This window comes from Elephas maximus, chromosome 4, assembly GCF_024166365.1.
Source record: "Elephas maximus indicus isolate mEleMax1 chromosome 4, mEleMax1 primary haplotype, whole genome shotgun sequence".
NCBI classification, from domain to species: Eukaryota; Metazoa; Chordata; class Mammalia; order Proboscidea; family Elephantidae; genus Elephas; species Elephas maximus.
Genome location: NC_064822.1, coordinates 136,686,040 through 136,695,634, shown reverse-complemented (window position 1 = coordinate 136,695,634; position 9,595 = coordinate 136,686,040).

The window sequence follows — 9,595 nt, the reverse complement described above, 5'->3', positions numbered from 1 at the left end:
ACTTCCACTAGTTTTTTCTTTATAAGACAGATGCAGTAGTTTCTATTGTCTGCAGTTAAGAACTATGACCTACAGAAAGTTGAAATATACTTGTTATCTCTTTCAATTTAGTAATGTGTATGGAGTTCCTGGGGGGTGCGAAAGGTTAATGAGCTCAACTGCTAAAATGGTTGGAGGTTTGAGTCCACACAGAGGTGTCTGGGAAGAAAGGTCTGGTGATTTAATTCCAAAAAATCAGCCATGGAAAACCCTATGGGGCACAGTTCTTTGCTGACACACATGGGGTAATCATGAGTCGGAATCGGCTAGATGGCAGCTCTTATTTTATTATTTTTTTAATGTAACAGAAAACCCTACAAACTGTTTATACATGGGGCTTATTTCTCTCCTGGTGCTCAATTATATCAAACACGAGCTACCATTGGAATGTAATTTTGACTTCATTGTCACAAGATGGCTACTACACCCCTATTTCATCTGCACAATAGGCAGAAGGAATGGGGCCGTCCAAAAGCATTCTACGAACATTTCGTTATTTGTGAAGGGATGCCCCATCCAGAGACTACTGTTTACATATCATAGGCTGGAAGTGTGTCGCATGCCCTCCCCGAGGCACCAAAAAATCAAACCAAACCTGTTGCTGTCAAGTCAAATCTGACTTATACCAACACAATAGGACAGAGTAGAACTGCCCCATAGGGTTTCCAAGGAGCATCTGGTGGATTTGAATTTCTGATCTTTTGGTTAACAGCCAAGCTCTTAACCCCTGCACTACCAGAGATCCCTCTGAGGCAGAGAGTATTGTATTTCATTATTCTGCCTTTATGATAGAGAGAGGCAATGGAATGGGCCTTGGAAATTGTGTTGAGTGTAGCAACTTACAGTGTTTGCCACACCATCCCTCCCTTAGTTATTATGTCACTCAGAGCACCTCCAAAAAGTTCCTATCGAAGCTTACTCATATATTTAGAAGAAATATTTAGTTATCAATTCGATGGAACTTAAGCATACCAAAAAGCTCATCTCTTCAAAAATAACATCCCCCAAAGCTCGTCATAGAATGTGAATTTTTTACTTTTAGAATTAAATGTTTGGATTAAGATATTTGTCACCCAAAGAGCATCAGCTATATTGCATATATATTATTCAGTGTGGTAACTTAAAAACTCATCGCTACCCATTATCTTGTTTCTACAGAGAAGTTTATTAACTAGACAGATATATCTTCATGTAAAATTGAGCAGATTTAAAACATTGTTCAAGGAAGGAAGGCCTTAATGGGCTTTTGGGCAATATGAAAAATCAGATTATGAAGCAAATTAGAGGTAGGAATGAGTACACACTAAGCTTCTCCTCAGTTTTACTGTGTAGTGGGTCAATTTAAGTTAAGAATAAATATTAATTGATCCTTTCATTTATGTTAGGAGCCCTGATGGCACAGTGATTAAGCACCCAGCTGCTAACTGAAAGGTTGGTGGTTTGAATCTACCAGCTGCTCCATGGGAGAAAGATGTAGCAGTTCTGCTTCCGTAAAGATTTACAGCCTTGGGAACTTCATGGGGGCAGTTCTACTCTGTTCTATAGGGTCACCGTGAGTCCAAACTGACTAGACTGCAATGGGTTTGGTTTTCTTGCATTTTCATTTATGTTAGAGTTTTAAGAGGTCAGTCTCCCACTCTTCTCTGTTTGAATTTGGAACCAATGGAGAAATAGAAATTCCAACATCAAGTGTTTATTCATTATAATGCTTTTTCAGATAACATGCTTAAGTCTTTGGCTAAGTAAACTTGTAATGCTTGACCCACTTACTAACTCACCTAGACACTGGCACAGCTAGACATCCAGAGGCCTTCCCCCACAAAGAAGCATCCTTTTTTACAGCAGACAGGCAAAACTGAAGAGGACCCAGAGTGGGAAAGGGGTGGGTGAGAGGGCAGGAATGTCACTCTTGTGCTGGGTGAAAACCTCAGGTTTTGCTTTGTGCGATTTGTTACAGCTAATAAACAAGATGCCAAGGTGGGAGATCAGAAAGACGCCTTTATTTTGTTGTACAAAGAAAGGAGCAATTGGGGCTGGTGTCTCCTAGACTGCTTTCAGGAAGCTGGGGAGGTGGGCTTTTACAGAGACCAGACAAGGAAATGCAAATTCATCATGAATATTCAGGATTGACCTTCAAGCAGGCACTCAGGGCTTGAGGATGATTATGTATTTGCTCTAGACAAGGGTTCGATTCTCTGGCAGGATGCTTATATTTATTTTGCACTTAATGAGCTAATAGGTCACTTAATGTGTTGAGGTTGCATAAAAAGCCTGCTAAGACCCGTTGGGGGCCCACTATGGCTGTTCTATGGTTATCTTGTCAAGGACAATTATTGTCCCATTCTATAGCTATCTTGTCAAGGACAGTTTCAGAAGAATGTACAGTCTGTTTTGTTCAGTGTAGGAGGATAAGTGAGAGCAAGTGTGTCTTAGAAGTGCTGAGCTCTGAGGCTACCTTTGTCTCCTTGAAGTGTTGAGCTCTGAGGCTGCCTGTCTCACTCTGATGGAAGGCCCTCCATATGGAAACATGAAGAGAGGGGGATAGTACTCTCCATTAAGGATTCTTAGGAGTTCAAGCCAGAGTTAGGGTAGATGGTAACTAAGCAACTACAGACAATAATATCACCGTTAGTATTTCACCATTATGAATTATTTTTTTAAATATAGTGATAATTCATGTTATACTATTAAAATTGTGTCCTTTCCATACTGTTTAGAAGAAGAAAAACTGTAAAGGCAGAAAATATGTTATGCCATCATGTATCAATCCACAAACTTTCATTTTATTTATGGAGCAAAATAAAAGATAAAAAACAATATATATTTTTTAAATGCCTTATAGGCCTCTCCAGCCTCAACTCCCTCTTGTTTTGAACTCGTCTATCCTTCTAGTAAAGTCAATCTGCCTATAATTATCATGACACATTTCATATTATTCTGTGCCTTTACACTTGTGCTTTTACTATTTCCTCTCCCTGAAATGCATTTTCACCTCCTTTTTTTTTTTTGTCTAGCATAATATATATATATATTTTTTTTAGCATAAGCATCCTTCAGATCTCAGCTTAAGCATTATTTTATCTCACGAGCAAGCCTTTCCTGAATCTTCTGGGCATTCTGAGTGGTCAACTTCTGTGACCTGATAATGCTACTTCTCACAATATTTGAAATTTCATGCTATATATTTGCTGATTTCACTGGAATGTAAGAGACAGGTTGAGAATTATTATTTTTATTAATATTTCTACCTTTCCACTTAGCTTGTCCTATAGTGGGCACTTAATAAATGCTTTCTGAATTGTTGGGAAGACAGATGATGGGTGTATTGGGACAAGAATGGTTTTCAGAGAAGGGAAAATTGTTCACAAAGAAACAGTAAAGATATATTTCAGATGTTTGAGGAACAGTGTGTTCAATGTACTGTAAATGACTTTTCAAATGGCACAGTAATCTTTATAAAAATCAAAAGTGTAATATTTTGACATTTCAAAAGAAATACCTTTGAACGAGACAGCTCTTTAAAAAAAAATTTCCAAAGAAATAAAAAAAAAAATATGATTTCATGAGACTGTTATAAAATGATCAGAGTCCTTAGGTATGTGTTTACATTGCTTCATTTTGTACCATGAACTTCATTAAATAATTGATGATTAAATTAGTCACTCAACATTGTGATTTGGAATGCATCAATTATCTATACTAATGAATTCAAACCCCAGAATAAAAAATAGATGGTATTCATATTCTAAGGCATATGCTAGGGAACAAGCACAGGACATAACAACGTAGATACTTTTCATTCATTTCTGGTTATAACAACACATTATGAAGTCAATAACCTTTTTGAGGAGCGTCTTTGGAACACACTGCATGTTAAATTTGCATAGACTGCTAGTAAAGTCCTGTTTCTCAAATTTTATCTATCTGTAGAGGGAAAACCTGATAGAACGTTGCTGGCCAATAACAGGCTAGATTTGACTTTGACGTTAGCTTTCTAGAACCAAAAACCAAAAACCAAACCCATTGCCTTCGAGTCAATTCTGAATCATAGCAACCCTATAGGACAGAGTAGAACTGCCCCCATGGAGTTTAGCTTTCTAGAGGGGACGTTTTATTCTATCCATAGCAGACAAATTTATATCTTTCTGTTCAATCTTTAGTCCCTGGGTGGCTCAAATGGTTACGCCCTTGCCTACTAAACAAAAAGTTGGTAGTTCAAATCCACCCAGAGGCTCCTCAGAAGAATGGCCTGGCGATCCACTTCTAAAAGATCACAGCAATTGAAAACACTATGGAGTACAGTTCTACTCTACCTGGGCTCTCCATGAGTTGAAATCGATTGAATGGTAACTGGCTTGGCTTGATTCAGCCCTTCTGTTTAAAATTCATAGAAGGAATACTCCACTTCCATGTAACCGTATTTAAAAAAAAAAAACAGTTACTGGTTAAGGAGAACCAAAGTTTCACCTTCTTAACTTTTTGGTTTATGTCTTAATATACTTGAGTTCTGGCTTAGGTTTAGATTCAGTGTACATATTTCATAATTCTGTGGTATTTACTACCTACTTAAAGATATAAATAAAAATGTTGACCTGCAAGGACTTGTATGAGATTTCTACAGAAATGTTTGTTTTGATTTCCATAAAATCTTAAAATCTTTCAAGGAAATATTGGCTTCAAATCTTAGATTTTTTAAAAATTTACTAGGACCAAACCGGATGAATGTAGTTAATATCGATACATAGAAATCAACATGTAACTCTTCTTTCCTACTTAGAATGTCTAAGTAAATGATAAAATTTGTATCTGGCTATTTAATCATTCAACACTATGCCTTTGAATTATGTGGCTGGAGGAGAATATTGAATATACCATGAGTTGCCAGAAGAATGGACAAATCTGTCTTAGAAGTACAGCCAACATTCTCCTCAGAAGGGAAGATGGCAAGACTTCTTATATAGTTTGGACATGATATCAGGAGGGACTAGTCCCCGGAGAAGGACATCATGCTTGGTAGAGTAGAGTGTCAGCAATAAAGAGGAAGGGCTCAGTGAGATGGATTGACACAGTGGCTGCAACAATGAGCTCAAGCATAACGATTGTGGGGATGACGCAGGACCAACCAGTGTTTCCTTCTGTTGTGCATAGGGTCGCCATGGATCAAAACCAACTCAACGACACCTAACAACACTTAATCATTGCTAGAACTGATCATTTATTTGAATATATATTTTCTCAGTCATTCACACACAATCAGACCTGCTCAACCCCAAACAGGTTTGACAAATGCTGCATTTAGAAACAGCTCTGCTTTCCAAATTGCATTTTCTGCCTTCTCTTCTGTTTTATTACTATTTATATTTGCATAAAAATAGCATCAAATTAAACATGTTGCCAGTTTCATTTTAATGTACTTAAAATCCTCTTAAAATTATTACAAACCAACAAAGTGTTGCAAAATTGTTTGCATTAGCATATGCATGTGGAAGAAAAAACACACCCAGCTCTCTTCTTAATGGTACCTCTCTAAGGAGGTTTTTAATCCTATTATTTATTCTATTATTCTAATAAAAAAGCTGTAACGTGTTGCCTAAAAAGGACCTCAACTAACTTTTTAATTTAGTCTTTGCAAGTGCAAAACAGAAGCATTTATTTTTATGAAGATTAAAGTAAACTTTTAGTAGATTTAGGCCATTCTATCTCTTTGATCAGCACTGTTCAAAATCATTTCCAGATTAATTGTAAACATTCCAAAGAAGAGTCGCCTGAAAACATATCGAGAAAGCACATCTGAAATGGTTTTTATAGTTTCTATTTTATTCCTTACCATAATTTTTCTTTTAGTTCTCTATATAGCAATCATTAACACATCAGAATGGTCTCTGAAAATGCATGTTTATGTTTGCTAATATATTATCATTTCATTCCTTTATACATTTTCACCATACCAAATATTCAGCATAATATGTACTTAAGCAATATTAGAAATTATTTTTCTTAGTTTGCTAGAAATAGACTTTTACTTTTGACAGTGGTAGATAATTTTCCCCTTTTACTACCATTCCTACTAAACCAGATACCAATATTTACTAACGATGGCAGATTACTTAACTACAGGATCTTAGTGGGAAAATGAAATTTTAGTTACAGAGTATTCTCTATTTTCTCCTTCTAAGTTCATCTTGTATTTTCTTTCCCTCTTCACCTTTGTCAACATTACTGCTTTAGTCTACCTTATGATGCACATGAGGTCACAGTTAGTCAGATGGGATTCAGGGTCATCTAAAGTCTAGATATTGCAATATCCTTTCATCTATTTTTAAAACCTCCAATCTCTCTTTCCTCAAATGAACCCTGAACAAAATTTACAAAATTATTAAAGAAAAAAAAAAGTTTTCACCTCTGACCAAAATCTATAAAAAACGTGCCCACTTCCTACCATATTTATACCCATTCCAAAGAAAGAAGATCCAACCAAATGCCGAAATTATCAAACAATATCATTAATACCACATCCAAGTAAAATTTTGAAGATCATTCAGAAGCGATTATAGCAGTAAATATACAGGGAATTGCCAGAAATTTAAGCTGGATTCAGAAGAGGACATGGAATGAGAGATATCATTGCTGATGTCAGATAGACCTCGCTGAAAGCAGAGAATACCAGAAAGATGTTCACCTGTGTTGTATTGACTATGAAAAGGCATTCCACTGTGTGGATCATAACAAATGATGGATAACACTGCAAAGAATGGAAATTCAGGAACACTTAATCATATTCATGAGGAACTTGTACATAGGCCAAGAGATGGTTGTTCGAACAGAAGAAGGAGACACTGTGTGGTTTAAAGTCAGGAAAGGTTTGTATCTGGGTTGTATCTTTCACCATACTTATTCAATCTGTGTGCTGAACAAATAATCTGAGGAGCTGGGCTATATGAAAAAGAACAGGGCATCAGGACTGGAGGAAGATTCATTAACAACCTGCGTTATGCAGATGACACAACGTTGCTTGCTGAAAGTGAAGAGGACCAGAAGCACTTATGGATGAAGATCAAGGACTACAGCTTTCAGGATGAATTACACCTCAACATAAAGAAAACAAAAATCTTCACAGCTGGACCAATAAGTGACATCATGATAGATAGAGAAAAGATTGAAGTTGTCAAGGATTTCGTTTTACTTGGATCCACAATCAAGGCCCATGGAAACAGCAGTCAAGAAATCAAATGATGTATTGCATTGGGAAAATCTACTGCAAAAGACCTCTTTATAAAGTGCTAAAAAACAAAGAAGTCACTTTAAAGACTAAGATGTGTCTGACCCAAGCCATGGTGTTTTCAATTGCCTCATATGCATGCTAAAGCTGGACAATGAATAAGGAAGATCAAAAAAGAACTGATGCTTTTGTTGACCAGGAATATTGACTATACCATGGACTGCCAGAAGAAGGAACAAATCTGTCTTAGAAGAAGTACAGCCAGAATACTCCTTAGAGGCAAGGACCGTGAGACTTTGTCTCACGTAATTTGGACATGTTTTTTATCAGAAGGGATCAGTCCCTGGAGAAGGACATCGTGCTTGCTAGACAGTCAGCTAATGAGAGGAAGACCCTCAATGAGATGGATTGACACAGTGGCTGCAACAATGGGCTCAAGCATAACAACAATTGTGAGGATGGTGCAGGACCTGGCAGTGTTTCATTCTGTTGTACATAGGGCTGCCGTGAGTTGGAACTGATGGCACCTAACAACAATAACAACTTCCTACCATATTTAGTGTAAAATGTTTTTCTTGGTTTTCAACCCATTTCATAATGTAGCTCAATGTAGCCTCACAGGGGAGGCAAATTCAATGTTGTTGAAAAAAATAATAAGTGAATTAAATTATTCAATCACATCTTCTTTGCTTGGAGCCTTCCCCATTCCCTCTCGCCTGCCTCTCTGAGGGTTTTCTCTTTGGGTGTAAATTTAATCTGCATGGGGCCAGAGGTTTCTCACTATTTTTACCCCATCTTTGATGCAATGGGTTTTTCTCTTATTTGGCTTTTCTGGCCCTGGATTTGTAACTTTCCCAAAATGATTGGTAGGCCAATCTTGCAAGGGATTGGTCAGTTTACTATTCTCATAAAAGGTTTGCAAATACACCTGAGAGGATTGGTCACTTTACAGTCTGCCTAAGGGATGGGTACATTTACAAAAGCCATACCCAGACAATGACTAGGCGTGTTACCATATAGGCAGCCAATTTAACAGATGGTTTTGAGACTTCCTGATTGATGAAAATCAAGAGGGAAGGCTGTCCTTTGAACATGGGCCCTGAGCTAAGGACCTCCTAGAAGAGCTGTAATACAGGTCAAGGGCTATAGCATTGAGCTGGTAACATGCCCTGAGCTGGTAACACTGACGACTGAGAGAAATGGCAGCAAACATAAAAAAAAAGAAAAAAACAATAGCAGAGCTAAATTGTAGAGAAATTGTGGCAGCAGTGCAAGCAGCAGATATTACAAGAGAGGCCAACAGCATCAATGGGCATACTTGGCTCTTGGAGAAGACAGCAGGAATGGGCAAGTCAGCCCACAAAGAGGAGCTGGGCACCTCTGGTAAGGATATCACCAATGGAGCTGGGCATCCCTGGAAAGAAGGTTGCCAACAGAGTAGAGGTTTGGGCATAAATCCTACAGGAGTTACCCAAACAAGTTTTGCCTCAAGAGCTGTCATAATATCGGCCTAAACCTAGCATTGGCCCAGGGTTGTCCCAAAGCTGCTGGACCAGCAATTCCAACAGGTAGCCAAACTCAGCTAAGAAAAATCACAGACAGGGAGAAAGAGAGAGAGCAAACATAGCTATGCTGTACCTGACCTGAATTGATGATACATCTGCTTTGGAAAGAAAGAGAGAGAGAGAGAGACATCTGCCAATACCTGGCCCATGGTGTGCCTGCTTAGTGACACAGAAATGGAGATGATTAATTTGACAAAGGTGAAGAAATTGAAGAATTATACCAACTTTTGCAGTCTGAATCTGATCAAACATGTAATCAAGAAAAAAAAATCAAGAGGCACTGATAATTGGAAACTGAAAGCTGGAAACAAACAAGGATCTGTAGGTGGAAAATATGGCCTTTGCTGATAAAAGAGACATTGGAGATCACATAACAGAATTTTGCAAGACCAACGATTTATTCATTGTAAATAACTTTTTCGAAAACATAAATGGCAACTATACACATGGACCTCATCAGATGGAATACACAAGAATCAAATTGACTACATCTATGTAAAGATGACTGAAGAGGTCATATTTCATCAGTTATAACAAGGCCAGGGGCCAACTGTGGAACAGACCATCAATTGCTCATATGCAAGTTCAAGTTGAAGCTAAAGAAAATTAGAACAAGTCCATGAGAACTGAAAATATGACCTTGAGTATATCTCACCTGAATTTAGAGACCATCTCAAGAATAGATTTGACCCATGGAACATTAATCACTGAACACTGGATGATTTGTGGGATGACATCAAGGACATCATACATGAAGATAGCAAGATGTCAT